This window comes from Perognathus longimembris, unplaced genomic scaffold (genome assembly GCF_023159225.1).
Source record: "Perognathus longimembris pacificus isolate PPM17 unplaced genomic scaffold, ASM2315922v1 HiC_scaffold_5663, whole genome shotgun sequence".
In the NCBI taxonomy this organism is placed as follows: Eukaryota; Metazoa; Chordata; class Mammalia; order Rodentia; family Heteromyidae; genus Perognathus; species Perognathus longimembris.
The window spans coordinates 226,848-244,047 of NW_025961115.1; positions in this window are offsets into that span (position 1 = coordinate 226,848).

A 17,200-nucleotide genomic window follows, 5' to 3' on the forward strand; every position below is an offset into this window, starting at 1 on the left:
GGGGACTGACAGGGCTTCCTCCCTCCTGTGACGGCCATGGCTGCTGCCATTCATTCATTCAACCAGCTTACAGCATTTCAGGTAATGGGCCAGGCATACAGGCAAGTAAAACAAAGTGCAGAGAAGACTCACAGTCGAACACACAGGCGTGCATACTTAATATCCGGATGCCATGCAGATCTTAGGCGTAGGCCGTGTCCTGTGAGAACCCCAGGAGAGAAGGGGCCGGTGACGCCCACAGCTATAGCAGTCCTCACCAAGTGAGGTTCATGCAACACGCAAGGGCACCCGCAGTAATGCTAAGCAACACGTAGGGGTTTATCGGCTACAGATTAAAAAAAGAATCTCAGGAGGTCCTAGGAAATGTATGCATGTTTTCATCAAAATATATTAACAGATGTTGGTAGCAGTATTATCCACAATAGTCCAAAGTGAAGACCATCCCAATTCCTACCAGGAGAATGGACAAACTGAAATAGTTTATACAACAGGATTTTATGTTGTATTAAGATGAACAAACTCTAATGATGTATAACAATTTGAATAAATCTTACGAGCAAAATTTTGCACAAGGTATATGCTACATAGTTTATATAGAGTACAAAAATCAAGCAAAACCCATTTATGTTACTAAAAGTGGTAATTCTGGGTGGTAGGCAGGAACTAGATGCAGAACAAGGGAAGCATCTAGAATGTTAAACTCCACTCAGTGTCCAGTATAAGGCAAAGCTGTAGCATATGTAATGGCATAGTTTTGTGCACTAATTCACACCCTCACTTGGTAAAAAAAATTGAGGCAAGATTTCCCCAAATCAGATAAACTTATATACAAGATGAAGAAAAAGGGAAGCACAGAAATGGTGGGACAAAGGGTGAACCAACGCAACGGTGATACTCACTAGACACTATGTTAGAAATGAACTTTACAACTTGGGGGGAGGGGAGAGGGAAAGCAAGAGAAAAGGAGGGAGGGGAAACACTGTTCAAAAAGAAATGTACTCATTACCTTACTTACATAACTGTAACCCCTCTGTACATCACCTTTACAATAAAAAAAAGATTTCCCTACAAAGCCCAAGTTTGCCTCAAATTCAAGATCGTTGCCCCCTCCCCCAATACTAGAATTACAGACAACCTAGCTAGATACCTTCCTTTTGACATCTGATAATACACAGTCTGCCATTCTCATCTGCAGTAACTGGCTACTGTCAGTGATACTTCCGTTTGTGTTGTTATTCTCACTGGGACATGCACTTCTTCTCAGCAGTGTGGAACTAGAGTTGCCCAAGGAGCCAAACTTACCAAAGATAATACTTAAGAGATGACAGATAGAGCAAAAGTTTACAACAATTCAATGACCATCAACTGATAGCTAGGTCATTTAGAATAAGGACAACCCTCAATGAAATAAGCCTTTACTTGCTCTCCCCATTTTGACTAGTAATGATTTCTTATTTCTGTATTTTCCCTTCATGTTTGATTGTGTGTATGTGTGTGCGTGCACGCACATGAGCGCGCACATGCATGCTATTACTGGGGCTTGAATCATCTGGTGCTCTACCACCTGAGCCACACCTCTGCTCCCAGTTTTTTGCTAATTGGAGATAGTCTTGGGGATTTTTCTACCATGGCTGAATTCAGATCTCAGCATCTGAGTAACTAGGGTTACAGGCATGAGCCACCAGTGCCTGGCTTAGGTTCGACTTTTGTTTTGCTGAGAATCTTGGATTTATCTTCTAGTATTATGCTAAAATAGCTTTCTCTGCTATCAAAATTGTACTACTAATACTGCAGTACTCCATTCAGGAGAAGGTAGCAGTTAAAAAGTATAACAGCTCCTAAATGATAAGTCTGCTACCAAAAGATCAGAGTTAGAGAATATAAGGCTTCAATAAATCTTTGTTTTTTTGGGGTGGGTGGGGGGAGGGTACCAGGCATTAAATTATGGACCTTCTCCATGGTAGGTAAGTGCTTTACCACTGAGCTTTACCTACAGTTAAAATATCACTATTTCTGAGTGTACACTTATTAATACGATTGCTGCATACAATAAATTTTATTTCTGATGCAAGAGATATAACCTTCCTAGAAGCTACTGTGTGCACTATAAAAATACTGACTTTAGGAAGTGGCACAGTCGTTCAAGTGGTGGAGCGCTAGTCTTGAGCAAAAGAAGCTCAGGGACAGTGCCCAGGCCCAGAGTTCAAGCCCCAGGCAAAAAAACAAACAAAAAACTCTTACTTTAAAAAATGACACTTTTTTTCTTTCAACCAAAGAAGGTTGTCTGAAGGCCAGCCTCAATAAATTGAAAGCTTTGGACCACAAAGAACCACCACAGTGGGCCCTATTGTAATCCCCAGAAATCAAGGTGTTGTGAATTCCTTAACTAGATTTGTGAAAGGGAGATGAAATACTTTGTGGTGCTCTGCTATACACTGTGCAATTGATTTTTTTGTCATGTGGTTATGTCTATAGTACAGTGGTAAATGCCTCTGTGTCATTTATTAATGAACCTCACCATTACTACTGGTATATCATCAACAAATGAGACTTTAGTTACAATCTCCTAATATACCATTTTAGATAGCTCCAGATCTTTTTTTTTTTTTTTTTTTTTTTTTTGGCCAGTCCTGGGGCTTGGACTCAGGGCCTGAGCACTGTCCCTGGCTTCTTTTTGCTCAAGGCTAGCACTCTGCCACTTGAGCCACAGCGCCACTTCTGGCCGTTTTCTGTATATGTGGTGCTGGGGAATTGAACCCAGGGCCTCATGTATACGAGGCAGGCACTCTTGCCACTCGGCCATATCCCCAGCCCAGCTCCAGATCTTGTCTAAAAAATAAACACAAACCAAAAAAGTTCATTTTAGGAAACTGTTTGGGACATACTGTAAACATGTGTGGAAATGTAATAATGAAATCCCCCTTACATAACTAATGTAAACTATTTTTTTAAAAAAAAGCTCAGCTTACAAACACTAAGAATACACATAGAGAAAGAGAAATTGTCAGGTCAATAAGCTCAGCATAGTTTCAAATAAAGTTGTGTAGGGATACTGTTAAAAGAAATATCTGCACAAAGGCACAGCACAAATAACTACTATTTCTCTATTACTATTTTTATTTATCCCATAAAGCATCAGTCCAGTACCTGCTGATACTACTGTGGATGTTAAAAACATTTTTGGTGCTGAGATTGAACCCAGAGTTTCGAACCTAAAGCTTTGCTAGTACTCTTGTCACTGTTACATGTCCCAGAAACAGGGAGAAATTTTCAGCATTCACACAGTCTGCAGATAGTAATAAACAAACACAAACAAGGAGTAAGAGGCTACATAGATCTTTTCTAAGTATCTGTATTGTTTGGGAGTTCATGAAACAATGTGACATCTCAGTAGGATAAAATTAAGAGATTATGTTTCATGTGCTGCAACATGCTTAGACTTTCATAAGTTACTATTGTTTGATTTTTCTCTCCAGTATTTAGTTATCATTACTGGCTATGAAGGGTTCGTTTTCAAAAAGGAAAAAAAATAAGAATTTGGATGAATTTTAACAATCAACAACAAAATATCTTGCCTTCATTTGGGGAAGATGAAGTATCTCTTTGTTCCCAAAGAAAAGTGTCTGCAATGTTTCAATGGCCAAGGGCGCGCTTACAGGAGAGTGGTGTGGTCCAGAGGAGTCTACAGTGATGATAGGTGAATGAATGCACAGTGCACGTGTCGTACTGACCTAAAGCACAAGGCAGATCACCCCAGTAACGAACCGCGAGTATCACCATGGACGTGGTGAAGGCCCATGACCGCCAGAGGGCAGTATCCCAACACGGTACCTCCACTTCCACACCAGAACTACGCGATAGCTCCGAGGAAGACAAGCCTAGGATGTAAATACTCAAAGAAGATTACTTCAACTTGAAAGCAGCGGCTACCTGGAAAGATGAGGATGTGTAGCACTGGTGAGCATGGGAGTTTCCGAAGGAAGTCGATTTCCAGTTCAGCAAAAGCTCCCTTCTGGCCCATGGTTTCTCACCAGCACTGTAACCACTCGGGTACCGGAGAGGCTGCCGTCGCCACCCTCAGTGTGGTCTCTTGCAAGGGTGATATCAAAGGCCGGCTCAGTGTCTTGGGGCGCAGGTGGCAGAGCCCCTCCTTGTAGCTTCCTGTGTCCAGTGTCCTCTAAAGTTTCCCCCATATGTATTGTGCTCCTCAATTCATTGTCAATTAGCCAATGATATATAAGCATGTAATTACCCAAATCATCCTTGGAGATGTCCTCAAGGGTATTTTAAGACAACTTTCTAGTCTTCACAACAGATCCATCCTTTTGCATTTTCCCTTCTTTCTATGAATCTATCTTCTCAAATAAGCTTTTTTTTTGGGGGGGGGGGCACTCCTCATTCATTTCCCTGCTGCTCCCAGCTTAAAAGAGTATGAAGTGCAGAGAATGCACTCTAGATGCATTTAACAGAGACAGCAAGTCATGTTTTTAATTCTTTCTGAATTATACCTTGAATCGAGTATTGCTGTATGGTCCATCCGGTCATGAGAAAAGAGCAACCAATCACCGCTTGAAAGGCCAAGTTTAGAGCCTATTGGAGCACTAGCGGGTGGCAAAGGGTCCTCCAGTCACAAAGCCCTCCAGCCCTGAGTGCAACTAACAGACAGATTATAGACCCCTAACCACACAACGTGCATGGAGTTCACCTTAACCAAGCAGAAAGCAAACGAGCTGTGAACACAACCAAAGTAAATACACTCAAACCCAACAAAGACATTAAATACATACAAGCCAAAACAAATCAAATGTGGACACAATCAAGGGAGATCAAGAACCAATCATCTAGGGAGAGTAAGACTTTTCTGGAACTCACCAAGTTAAAAAGCATGTGTAAACTAAAGAATGCCCTCTATTATCAAGGCCTTTTCCTTAAACCCAGTCTCCTTACTTCATTATATATTTATAAAGATCTTCAACAAGTCTTTAGCATGCAATAAGCTTCATTCACACACGTTTAGAGAACATCTACTGTGGGCTAAGCACTGTTCCAGGTTTGGGATATATCAGCAATCAAAACAAAGATACTGGCTTTCGGGAGACTTTCACCTAGCAAGAAGTGGAGGGGAGGGAGGGCTGCAATAAATAAACAAAAGATAGATTAGCTAAGATTACAAGCCCGCGCCACCAGTGCTATCATTTGGGGCTATGTGGAAATGGGATTCTCTCAGATTTTTCTGCCTGAGTTGGTTTCAAACTGAGAATCTCATCTGTCAGTCTCCTAAATAGCTACAACTATAGGTATGAGTCCCTGGCTTCTGGTAATGGAAATGTGAGCAAGGCAGAAGGAGGCGAGGTTGCTGTCCCAGGGTGATCTGTAAGCGAGAACCCTTACAGAGGACAGCTAGAACAGCACTGCCAGCAGCCGCTCACACACAAGCCCTTTAATTTAAACACAACTTGATGACAAACTTTTTTTTTTGTCTTCTCAGGGCCTGGGCACTGTCCCTGAGCTTCTTTTGCTCAAGGCTAGCACTCTACCACTTCTGGCTTTTTCTGTGTATGTGGTGCTGAGGAATCGAACCCAGGGCTTCGTGCATGCTAGGCAAGCGCTCTATCCCTAAGCCACATTCCCAGCCCTGAATTTTTTATTCATTTTACTTAAATGTACATTGAAAACAAAGCCAGGCACTAATGGCTCATGCCTATAATCCTAGCTACTCAGTAGGCTGAGATCTGAGACTGTAGCTCAAAGCCTGGAGCCCAGGCAGACAAATCCAAGAGACTCTTATTTCCAATTAACCAGCAAAAAGTTGGAAATGGAGCTAAGACTCAAGTAGTAGAGCACCAGCCTTGAGTGAAAAAGTGAAGTACAGTAAGATCAAGAAGTCCTGAGCTCAGCCTCCGGTACCAGCATACACACGTGAAAAACCCCAAAACCCTGAAACTAAAAATGTATTTGCTGGAAATTTATTTTTAACAATTTAGGTATGTGTATCTATTTCTCAATTTCAAATTTAATCAACTCTACATGAAGAAGTGTTCTGATGAAAACTGAGATTCCAAGTGAGAAGTGCTATTAGTACGAAAAACTCGAAGGATTTGAAATATATAATAAGAAAAGTAAAATATGCCCCTTAGATATTCTACATGAACCATATATAAATTCCACTCTCTCACAATATGTCTACAAAAAGGTTTTCCATCATGTACGAGGGTTCCGTTTCCTTCCTCCCCCTCCCCCCTCCTGTTTCGAGGCGTGGGTCTCTGGGCAGCTCAGCAAGGGCTGAAGGAACAATTCCCTGCCCCACGCTCTCGAGGACTGACCGGGATTACAGCCGCACACTGCCATGCCCAGCTCGTTATATGCTGAGCTCCAACAAACAGCTTGCTTGCTATGTCTGAGGAAAACCAGGGAGGCTCCGAGGTGAGTGTGGCCAGAGAAAAGGGATGAAATGGGCTGGAATGGAACAGCCTTCCAGGAGCAGGTTAACCGGATTCCAGGACACCAGGCCCGTAGGCAGATCCAGTCCACTGTTCCTTCCTTTAGACGTCTCCTCCACGCAAGCTTCTCTGCCGGCATTCCGCCAGAATTTCTTCCTCACTCAAAACTGATAGACATAGGTTTAGAGGAAAATATGTTTCAAATGGGATGTAAAACAAGCTATCGTTGTTATCACCTGTAAAACAACCAAAACGAGGCCTTATGAACTGAAGATACAAGCAAGATTCAACTGGACCCAATTTACTCCAGGCCCTACGGAAGCGATCTATGCCTTCCCACAGAAGAGGCAAGAAAATGTACATTTCCTTCTCAAATGCATGGAAGGGACACTATTAAAAAGGCAAGCATTTCCCCTAACACAGAAAAAGCTCTGGCCACGGACATGTTAATATTATTAACTTCTCTCACGCTAGAAACTCCCAGGAAGTGACTGCTGTTCCCACACTGGGGAAGCTTAAAATAAAACTGAAGATCATGGTTTTTGCTATAAATATATTATTTTGGAATAGGAAGTCTCTGCTTTTAAAAAAGAGGAAACAAGTAAAAAGCACAATCTCCTTTGTAGATATACAGAGTAGATGATGACACAAACGTGTCTGGTAGCATTGTCATCTATGTCTTGTCATTTGTAGTGACTTTTCCTTTTTTTGTTTTCTCTTTCATTTCTTTTTGTAGTGTGTGTGCGTGTGCACGCACGTGTGTATTAGTACTGGGGTTCACATTCAGGGACTTATGCCTGTTCTTTCCTGCTTGGGCCGACTTTGAACTGATACCCTCCTATCTCAGCGTCCGGAGTAGCTGGGGTCTAGGCGGGAGCCACCGTGGCACCCAACCCCTAGTCCTACTGTGTGGGTAGCTACACCGTAAAAGACGTGGCCAGAGAAACAACTGTCGGGCTTTCACCTGTACCAATTGGTGGCTGGGTACAGAGCTGGAACAAGTGGATGACAGAGCCCAACCTGCTCTTGTTGGGATACCATCGCTATGTGGCCTAGTGTACGGGAGCAGCATCTCACCCGTCTTCACGGTCTGTAAGGAAGGCTCCATTACCCTCTTTAGAAAGAGGAAAGGAATGACAGCCATTTGACACGTTGAGTAGGAAGCAGAGTCCGAGACAGCGGGTCAGCAGCCCTCTCCTTCCCTCCTTGTGCGGAAGCAGGAAGGACGGCACCTCCGCCGGCCTCACTCGGAAACTGGCGGGCCAAGGCCTCCGCTGAACACAGCAAACTCCACAGGAGATCGCCAAGCACGGAACAGCTTGAAAAAATAGAGCAGGGGGGGCCTGGCAGACTCTCACCTGCTACCTTTCCCTGTTCCAAACCCCTTTGTTCTGAACGCCTTTGTGGTTTGAGCTTAGTGTTTAGAAAGATGTGCGAGATCAACTCAGCTGGCAGCTAAGTTTTGAAAGGGCCGGGCTACTTAGACTTTTGCCTCTACCTGTGAGATCGTCCCAAAGCCTGAAAACACGCCAAGCAGCCAAGTGGAAGAAGCATCTCTACGGCCACCAGAAAGCCACGCGTGGCGCTGTGGTACACGTGGCAGAGCGCTCGCCTTGAGCAAAGCTCAGGGACAGAGCCAGACCCCGAGTTCAAGCCCCAGGACCAGCACAGAAAAAAAAGAAAACCAAAGAAAGAACTCTGAAAGGAGGGGAGCGAGAAATGCAGAAAGTGCACAGAGCCTGTGGTCCCCGGTGAAGGCAGCCGGGCAAGGAAGTCAGAAGCAGAGAAACTGCGCGGTGAACTGGCTTTCTATTTAAAAAGCAAACACTCTCCAGCCGGATTTCCTAAACTTAAAAACACACACCGTCTCTAAGTGTGGAAACGCGTTGCTCTTGTGCTGAATCCAAGAGAAAGTCACTTGTGCTAGGGATTCATCAAATATCTGCAACAAACAACACCATCCTTCCCACTCCTTTGGCTCAGTTCCTATCTCTCTCTCGCTTCCCCCGTTCAGGAGCCTCCCCTTGGCTGGAACCTTCCTCACGCGTGGTCAGCTTGTCTATACCCGATGGGAAATAATACCACTAAGCCCCACGCCACCTCCCACCTCCCAGACCCAGCTCTTCCAACCCCGGGGGATGGCCGCTCCCTCCCTCCAGGCCACGGCGCCCGGCCCACGCGTGTCCTCCCACTCCTCGGGAGCTGTCCCCCCACGCGTGTCCTCTCCCTCCCTCCTCGGGCGCTGTCCCCCACGCATGTCCTCTCCCTCCCTCCCAGGGCGCCGTCCCCCACGCGTGTCCTCTCCCTCCCAGGGCGCCGTCCCCCCCACGCGTGTCCTCTCCCTCCCTCCTAGGGCGCCGTCCCCACCCCACACGCGTGCTCCCTCCCTCCTGGGGCGCCATCCCGGCACTGGCCCCCACACTCCCTCCCTGGCACACGCCCGCTGCCCCCGCGGCACGGTGAGCGCTAGAGGGCATGGCTTCCTGGCGGGGCGGCCACCCCGGGCCACGCACCGCGAGAGCGGCCTCTGCGGGGAGGGAGGCCACCGCCACGGAGGGCGCGCGTGGGGAGGGGCTGACACACTGGAGTCAGGCTGGAGTCCTGCGCGGCTCTGGGGCGAGTGCACACACAGGCACAGACGCACGCGCACACACACAGATGCGCACACACAGACGCGCACGCACACAGATGCGCACAGACACACACGCACATACGCACACAGGCACACACACGCAGGCACAGTCCTGCACACAGGCACACGCACGCACGCGCACAGGCACACACACACACGCGCGCACAGGCACACGCAGCAGCGGCCAGAGTAGATCCCCTCGGGGCGGGCGGGCGGGCGGCTCCCCGGCCAGGCCTCCCCCTCGGATCCGCGTCTAAGGCTCCCACGGAAGGCGGTCGCGCTCCACCGCTCCTTGTAATGGAGCCGCCAGGCTTCCCGCGCGGGGTGATGCGGCCCCGCGGCCGGCATCCCCGCTCCTGCGCGCTCCCGCGCGTCCTCCCTGCGCGCCCTCCCCGCTCAGCCCCGCTCAGCCCCGAGTCCCCCCGCGCCGGCCCCGGCCACGCGGGCTCACCCCCCACTCATGGCGAGAGCCGCTGTCTAACCCGCGCCCCCAGCGCCCACGGCCCGCACGCCCGTGTGGGGCACGGACGACCCGGGGAGATGAGGGCACGGGGCCCACGGCACCGCCCCTGGTGCCGGAACTATGGCCGCTGAAAGCGCCAACCCCTGCGCACGGGAGCTCCTCCTCCTCCTCCTCTGTTTGTGTGGCCTCCCCTTCATGGCTTTCTTTCGCATGTCGCTTTCTAACTCTTATTTTCTAATTTTCAACGCGGGCCGCCCCTGAACTTTTTTTTACTCCCGGCTGGTGCTGCGCCACTTGAGCCACAGCCCCCTTGCAGGTGTTTGGTGGTCACTTTGGGGTGACAGTCTCACAGGCTTTCCTGCTCTGGAAGGCTCTGACGCATGCTCCCCAGATCCCAGCCCCCCCCCCCCAGCAGCTAGGACGAGGACCCTAAGCTACGGGAACCTGGCTGTCGTTAAGACAGTGTTCAGCCGGGCACCAGTGCCTCACACCTGTCAGCCTAGCTACGCAGGAGGCTGGGATCTGAGGATCTCAGTTCAAAGCCAGTCCTGGCAGGAAAGTCCATGACTCTCAGCTCCAATGAACCACCAGAGGACCTGAAGTGGCGCTGTGGCTCAAGTGGTAAAGCGCTGAAGTCCTTGAGCTGAAGAGCTCAGGGACAGCGCCCAGGCCCTGAGTTCAAGCCCCACGACCAACACACGCACAAAAAAAGAAGAAACCGAGTTCAAGCCCCACAACCAACATGCACACAAGAAAGAAGAAACTGAGTTCATGCCCCACAACCAACATGCACAAAAAAAAGAAGAAAATTTTAAAGTGAGTTTTATTATTGTTAAATAGTTGTACAAAGGGGGTTCAGTTCAACAGGTCAATGTATGAGTGAGTACAATGCAATTTATTTTGATTTTTTTTGAGAAGCTATGGCCTTGCCTAGTACCTAAGTGCTCCTTTAAATAGAACCTGCAGGATTTTTCTGATTGCTGAAGAACTTATAAATTTCCTAAGAAAAATCACAATAGTACTATATTAAAGGTTCTCCAAAAAATTGCCATGAGCCCCCACCCAGGCCTTTATTGTGTTATAAAAAGAACAACAGGTCCTTGCTGGGCACTGGTGGCTCAGGCCTGTCATCTCAGCTACTCAGAAGGCTGAGATCTGAGGATCACAGTTTGAAGCCAGCCCAGGCAAGGAGTTCCACGTGACTCTTATCTCCAACTAAACACCCCAAAGCCAGAAGTTGAGCTCTGGCTCAAGTGGTACACCAGCCTTGAATAGGAAAGCTTGCCGACAGTGCCCAGACTCTGAGCTCAAGCCCAGGATTGGCACCAAAAAAAAAAAAAAAAGAACATCCACTTCTGTACTCTGCCAATCTGTTTAACGCGGTCACATTACCTTAAAGGCCCAGCATGTCTGGCAATCACTTCCACAGCAATGAGTCATCAACCACTTATAAACTCAAACGAGGTTTTGTTAAGTCATGCTGGTTTATAATATGTGGAAACTGTATATAGTTTTTATTTATAATGTACTTTTCACTAATTTTACTGAATAAAATACCTCAGATGTTAGCTTTTTGCAGGGAGGCAATATATAGTAATCAGAGACCTAGTTGCAACTGTAAGTTGAGGATTATCTTTAAATGACTTGCACTGACCTCCTCAAGCTAAAGTGGATGTGTGGGGGGGGGGGGTGTATGTGTGTCAGTATTTGTGTATGGATGTGTCAGGGACTCAAATCTAGGGCTTTGCACATGCTGGCAATGTGCTTTTCCACTGAGTTCCATCCCTAGTCCAACAGTTTATATTTTTTCCAACACTTAACATTTTTATGTTAAGTGAATAATTTGAAAGCATTCCTAAAACGTGAGCTGGACCATGGGTTGCAGAACATTTAAACTGGGAAGGATTTTGATAATTACAGACACTAGATTAATTTTCTGAGATATCCCTTTATATTTAAAGGAAAACTTTTTTTTTTTTTTTTTGGCCAGTCATGGGGCGTGGACTCAGGGCCTGAGCGCTGTCCCTGGCTTCCTTTTGCTCAAGGCTAGCACTCTGCCACTTGAGCCACAGCGCCTCTTCTGGCCGTTTTCTAGATATGTGCTGCTGGGGAATCGAACCCAGGGCTTCATGTATACGAGGCAAGCTCTCTTGCCACTAGGCCATATCCCCAGCCCCGGAAAACTTATTTTTAAACTTATTTATTTACACTTATTCAGGGTAGATTTAGGAATATAAAACAGAAAATAGACCAATTAGAGAACAAGAAGGCCAACACTACTAGTAAGACAAAAATGTATTTAAAACCTTTTGCACTTAAAGAAATGATGAAATACACTGATTAGTGAATAAATTTTTTTTAAAAAAAAGAAAACCAGTTGAGATACCGAAGCTTGAACTCAGTATTTGTTAAGTGAGTAGACAAGCAAATGAGCTACTACAGAAAGGGTGAGGCTTTCCAGGAAACTGTAAGGCAGGAACATCAGAGGAGGAATGCCGTTTTGTATGGCTAAAGAAAATGCAAAAAATGGTTACAACACAAAACCAACCCCTCTCCTCACTCTGCATAGTTCTGGATCTATTAACTGAAGACTTGGAGAATTAAAAAAAAAAAAAAACTTCCTCCCATTCAAATTCTGATTCACCTCTGAAGTAATAAAAACATGACGAATGTCTTTTTTTTTTTTTAAACTATCCATGGTAGAACTCATACAACTTACATACCAAACAACAGAGCTAATACGTGAAGTAAATGCAGGAAATGGATATAAATACAGAAGGATGGGCAGACTTTCCCAGACATGAAATGACAAGCAAAAATATAACGTTAAAGGTATTTATCATCAAATAATATACACCCTGTCTGTGACAAGTTTAGGATTTAAAAGCCTAAGTCAGATGATTAAATGAATGTCTTTTTGTGAATGTGTAGGAAAGACCAAGGAAGGGTGAGAGGGCCTGCCTCCCTGAATGAATGGCAGCCAAAAGTCCACACAGGGCAGCAATCCAAACCTGACAAGGAGAAGCTACCCTAGAAGCCTGGCTCCCCCGAGGGGCCTGGACACAGCCTGCTCGAGAGCCCCAGCTGGGCCTCCCTCTGTCCTCGTTGATACAGCTCTCTTTGTGTGTTGCCACACCCTCATTCCTTTGTGGATGGTACTGGAGTTTGAACTCATGGTACTGCACTTTCTAGGGAGGTGGGGAACCATTGGGGCCATGTCCCAATCCTGTTTTGCTTCTGTCATTTTTTGTCCAGATCTTCCAGTGTTTGCCTCTTGCGTGGCAGGGGTTACAGATGCCAACCACTTTGCCTGACTTGTTCTTTTAAAGCAGAGTCTTCCTAACTTTTTTCTTGGGCTTTCCTCTAATTTTGATCCTCTATCTCTGCCTTCGGAGCCGCTGGGATTACAGGCGTGAGTGACTGCGTCTGGCTATCCTCATTTTTAATATCACAAGGGACAATGAACAGAAACAGAAACTTTTGGAAGCAAGAAGGAACATGACTCAAAGGTGGGTGGGAAATTCCTGTGGCCATTAGAGGGTTGCTGGTGTATAAAATGCTCTTACCTTTCACTTCAGAACTTGCTTTCAGATTTGGCGTTTCTACTCTCTCTACAAAGAGAAAGCTAGACGCAGCAGCACTGAAAAGGAACATGAATCTGAAGGGCATGGTTGTAGTCCTGTGCTATTCTATGCTGCAATTGTTCAAGGTATGTGGTGCTTTGTACGCTTCAGCCTGTGAGTTCCTTTGGTAATGTTTCACATACCTTTTCTTCCACTTTTCCCCTATGATTCTCATTTGACTTCACATCCATCAAATTACTTCCAGCTCTGACACCGAAGGTACTCGAGGTGATTAGCACACCCGCTGCTAGACTGCAGGCATGTTTTTATTTGGCCACAGCCTTTATTTTAGCAATAACTTTATATGTCTGGTAGGAAGACCTTACATGAGATTATGTTCACTTCCTGAAAACTTCTTAAGCATAAAAGCAAGAGCTAAGCAGACGTCACCGCTAACCAATGTTCTTCATGCTTCCCTTTTTTTTTTAAATGAGCCATGGGGCTTGAACTCAGGGCTTGGGTGGTGCTGTCCCTAAGTGCTTTCTTTGCTCAAGGCTAGCACTCTACCACTGTGAGCCACAGCACCACTTCCAGTTTTCTGGTGGTCAACTGGAGGTGAGAGTCTCACAGATTTTCCTGCCTGGGCTGGCTTTGAACCATGGTCCTCAGCAGTCAGCCCCATGAGTAGCTGGGTTTGTAGGCGTGAGCCACTGGCACCTGGCTTCCCTTTAGCTTTCAACCACTGTTGACCAACTAAAAAGACAATCTCCAGCATGGAGTACTACTGGGCAAACGACTGAAAGAAGGGAAACTTGCCTCACCTTGTCCCCCATCCCAGCATGAGAAACCGCAGCAGGTAGTGACTCACCAGCACTCTGGGTAACCTCTGCCTCCCCTGTCGTTGCTGCAGGCTTCCTGCTGTTCAGAGGCGGGAGCTGTCTTTGCCTAGGCCCCAGGGCTAGTGCGGTGAAAGTGGCTCACATTGAGAAGGTCGCCATCCTCTACCCTAGTAACAGCTTCGACCACATGGAGGTGATGCGGGGGGGGGGGGGGGGGGGGGGGCTTCTCGGGCTGACTTCTCCCGCCCAGAGGTGACCATACCTTTGGCCCTTCCCTTAACAGTGTTACCCTGAAAGCACAGAAAGGACAGCACTGCCTTGACCCCAGGTCAAAGCAAGCAAGCTCCATGATTAAGGTAAGCGGCCGATGCCTTCCCTGCCGAGCGCACTGCACCCCAGACAGACCTCTGCACGAAAGGAAAGAGAGGGGCCACTGCGGAGCCTTGCGGTGCTCCTGTGGACACTCTGCTCCCGTGGACACTGCCACCGGCGCTCCTGTGGACTCTGCCACCGGTGCTCCCGTGTGGACTCTGCCACTGGGGCTCCCGTGTGAACACTGCCACCGGGGCTCCTGTGTGAACACTGCCACAGGCGCTCCCGTGTGGACACTGCCACCGGGGCTCCCATGCTCTCGTGTGGACTCTGCCACCGGGGCTCCCGTGTGGACACTGCCACCGGGGCTCCCGTGTGGACACTGCCACCGGGGCTCCCGTGTGAACACTGCCACCGGCGCTCCCGTGTGAACACTGCCACCGAGGCTCCCGTGTGGACTCTGCCACCGGCGCTCCCGTGTGGACACTGCCACCGGTGGGCCTCGGTTAGGACAAAAGCCCCCTCCCCTGACAGATGACCGTGCATGCCAGCCCTCCACGACGGAGGACAAACTGCCCGAGAACTACAACTCCCGTTCTCTCACTACAGCAAGCTCAGAGAAAGAGTTTTTTTTTTTTTTGGCCAGTCCTGGGCCTTGGACTCAGGGCCTGAGCACTGTCCCTGGCTTCTTCCCGCTCAAGGCTAGCACTCTGCCCCTTGAGCCACAGCGCCGCTTCTGGCCATTTTCTGTATATGTGGTGCTGGGGAATCGAACCTAGGGCCTCGTGTATCCAAGGCAGGCACTCTTGCCACTAGGCTATATCCTGAGCCCCAGAGAAAGAGTTTTTTAAAGAAGAAAACCCTATGAATCCCGGGAAAGAGGCTTCGAAGCCTGGATCAAGCCCTGTGCTCTGGAGTCCCAGCCCCTCCGAGGCTCGAGGAAGTGTGAGGTCCTCATCGGTGCTGCGCGCACAGTTCCACGTACCAATCAAGGAGAAGAGCCAGGGACTGCAGCACACGGGGATCTGCTGAGCGGAACTGCAGACTTCATGTAGTTTTCCATAAAGTACCTTTTAGCATTGTTAAGTTATTCCAAGAAAGAAACAATTTCCAATAAAAAGCCTGAAGAAAACTTGATAGCAGGACACCCCGCCCCCCCCCCCCAACCGCATGTCTTAAGTGGTTACTTGGGCGGAAATGACTCTTCCTCTTGAGTCAGTGTCTGTCGACCAAGCCCCACCACCATCCTGTTCCTTGACCAGTACTGCCCACTTGTCCAAAATGTATCTGACACGTAGCACATTTCTTTACTAAGTCCTCTCTTTCCATTCTGAAATAGTCCCTGAATAAAATGTTTTTACTGCTTTCATTAATGTCCAAATGCTTTCTTTTGCACCTTCCAAAATGCAAATATGGCCTTAACTCTCATTTTCATTCAAAACGAGACTCAGGATCGGGGAATACCAGGAAAACAAATGCATTCAAAGCCTTGCATACATGGAGAGAACTGTAAACTTTAAAAAGAGTTATGATTTAGGTTTTTATTTAAATGGTCAGTGCAGTATTGACTGTGACTGAAACAAGTAGTAGTAGTAGGTTTGCTATTGTCTATGGAAGTCTGAGTTTCTTCTGAGTTATTTCCCATGTTGATCACATACATAGGGTTGCTCGCCCTGAGCAGACTCCTCAAAAATCCAAGGATTCTTGGTTTTGATTCAGTTCTCCCCAGACAACGAATGGACAGATTCCTCCTCCCTTTTCTGATCCTAGCAAAGGAGGGAGTTGGGTACCAGAGCAGATCATCCTTGTCACAAACAGGGTTCTCATTATAAATGAATAGGGTGTCTAATTTATACCTTAGGCACTCACAGATTCAGTTACTATAATGGACAACTCAAAACACAGGCTTCCTCTGGAAGACAGAGGGACATGAAGACTCTGAACCTGGAGTCCAGACGCCACCGAGTCCTGATGGGGTATGACCGCCACGAGAGCACTCTACCAGCCTTCCCGGCAGGTTGGCTGTCTCCCCTCCACACTGTTTCCATGGCATGTCTGTCTCTGCCCGCCCCCCCTCGCCCCCCGCTACTCTCTCAGCACAGTTCGCTTTCAAGGCTCATCTGAAGCCCTTTTCTCTCTGGAGTCTCTTCTTAGTACTAGTGGCCTTCGTGAGTATGCTCGTCTCTAAGCCTCCACATTAGTAATTTCCTGAAATGTCTCATGTACTTCTATATTAGAATGAAAGTCCATCAAGGATACTAGCTCTTACCCCTCCTGACATTCCTGGGAGTATACAAAGTAAAGAGAATTCTCCTTCTTCTTCTAACACCATCCACAGCAAACAAGCACATGCACTGAGGAGTTATGCATTCCCTCCATTAGTCAACACATGATCACAGATACTAACAATGAATAATGAAAGGACTTTCAATGACACAACACCTTGTATACTTACACCAGAATTCTTTAAATGAAGATTCTGGCTTACAACGAGATAAGAATATCCAGACTGATTGCACCTACCTAAATCTATGCTAACTCCTGAGGAAACGAAAGTCTTTTTCAGTTAAACTTTGTTCCTAAGTCTAGGGAAAGTAACACCCGTGTCTAAATATGGAAATCTGACGGGCCAATACAAATGCTTTTTTAAGAAGCATAATTCTTACTTATGCTACTCAAGTCTGTAAATTTGGATTCATTCATCCACCCATCTATCCATTCATCTCATAGTAGCTCAATGCCTCCCAAAAGCCAGGTGATATTCTGCTTGCTAGGGATACAGCTGTCAATAAAAAATAAAAAGATCTCTGCTCTTCTGGGACTTACATTCTAGTGAGATCTGAGAATTCACAGTTCAGAGCCAGCCCAGGCAGACGAAACCCTGAGATTCTCTACAGTTTGACAGCACAAGGATGGACACAAAGGTATGGCTCAAGTGGTTTGAGTACTAG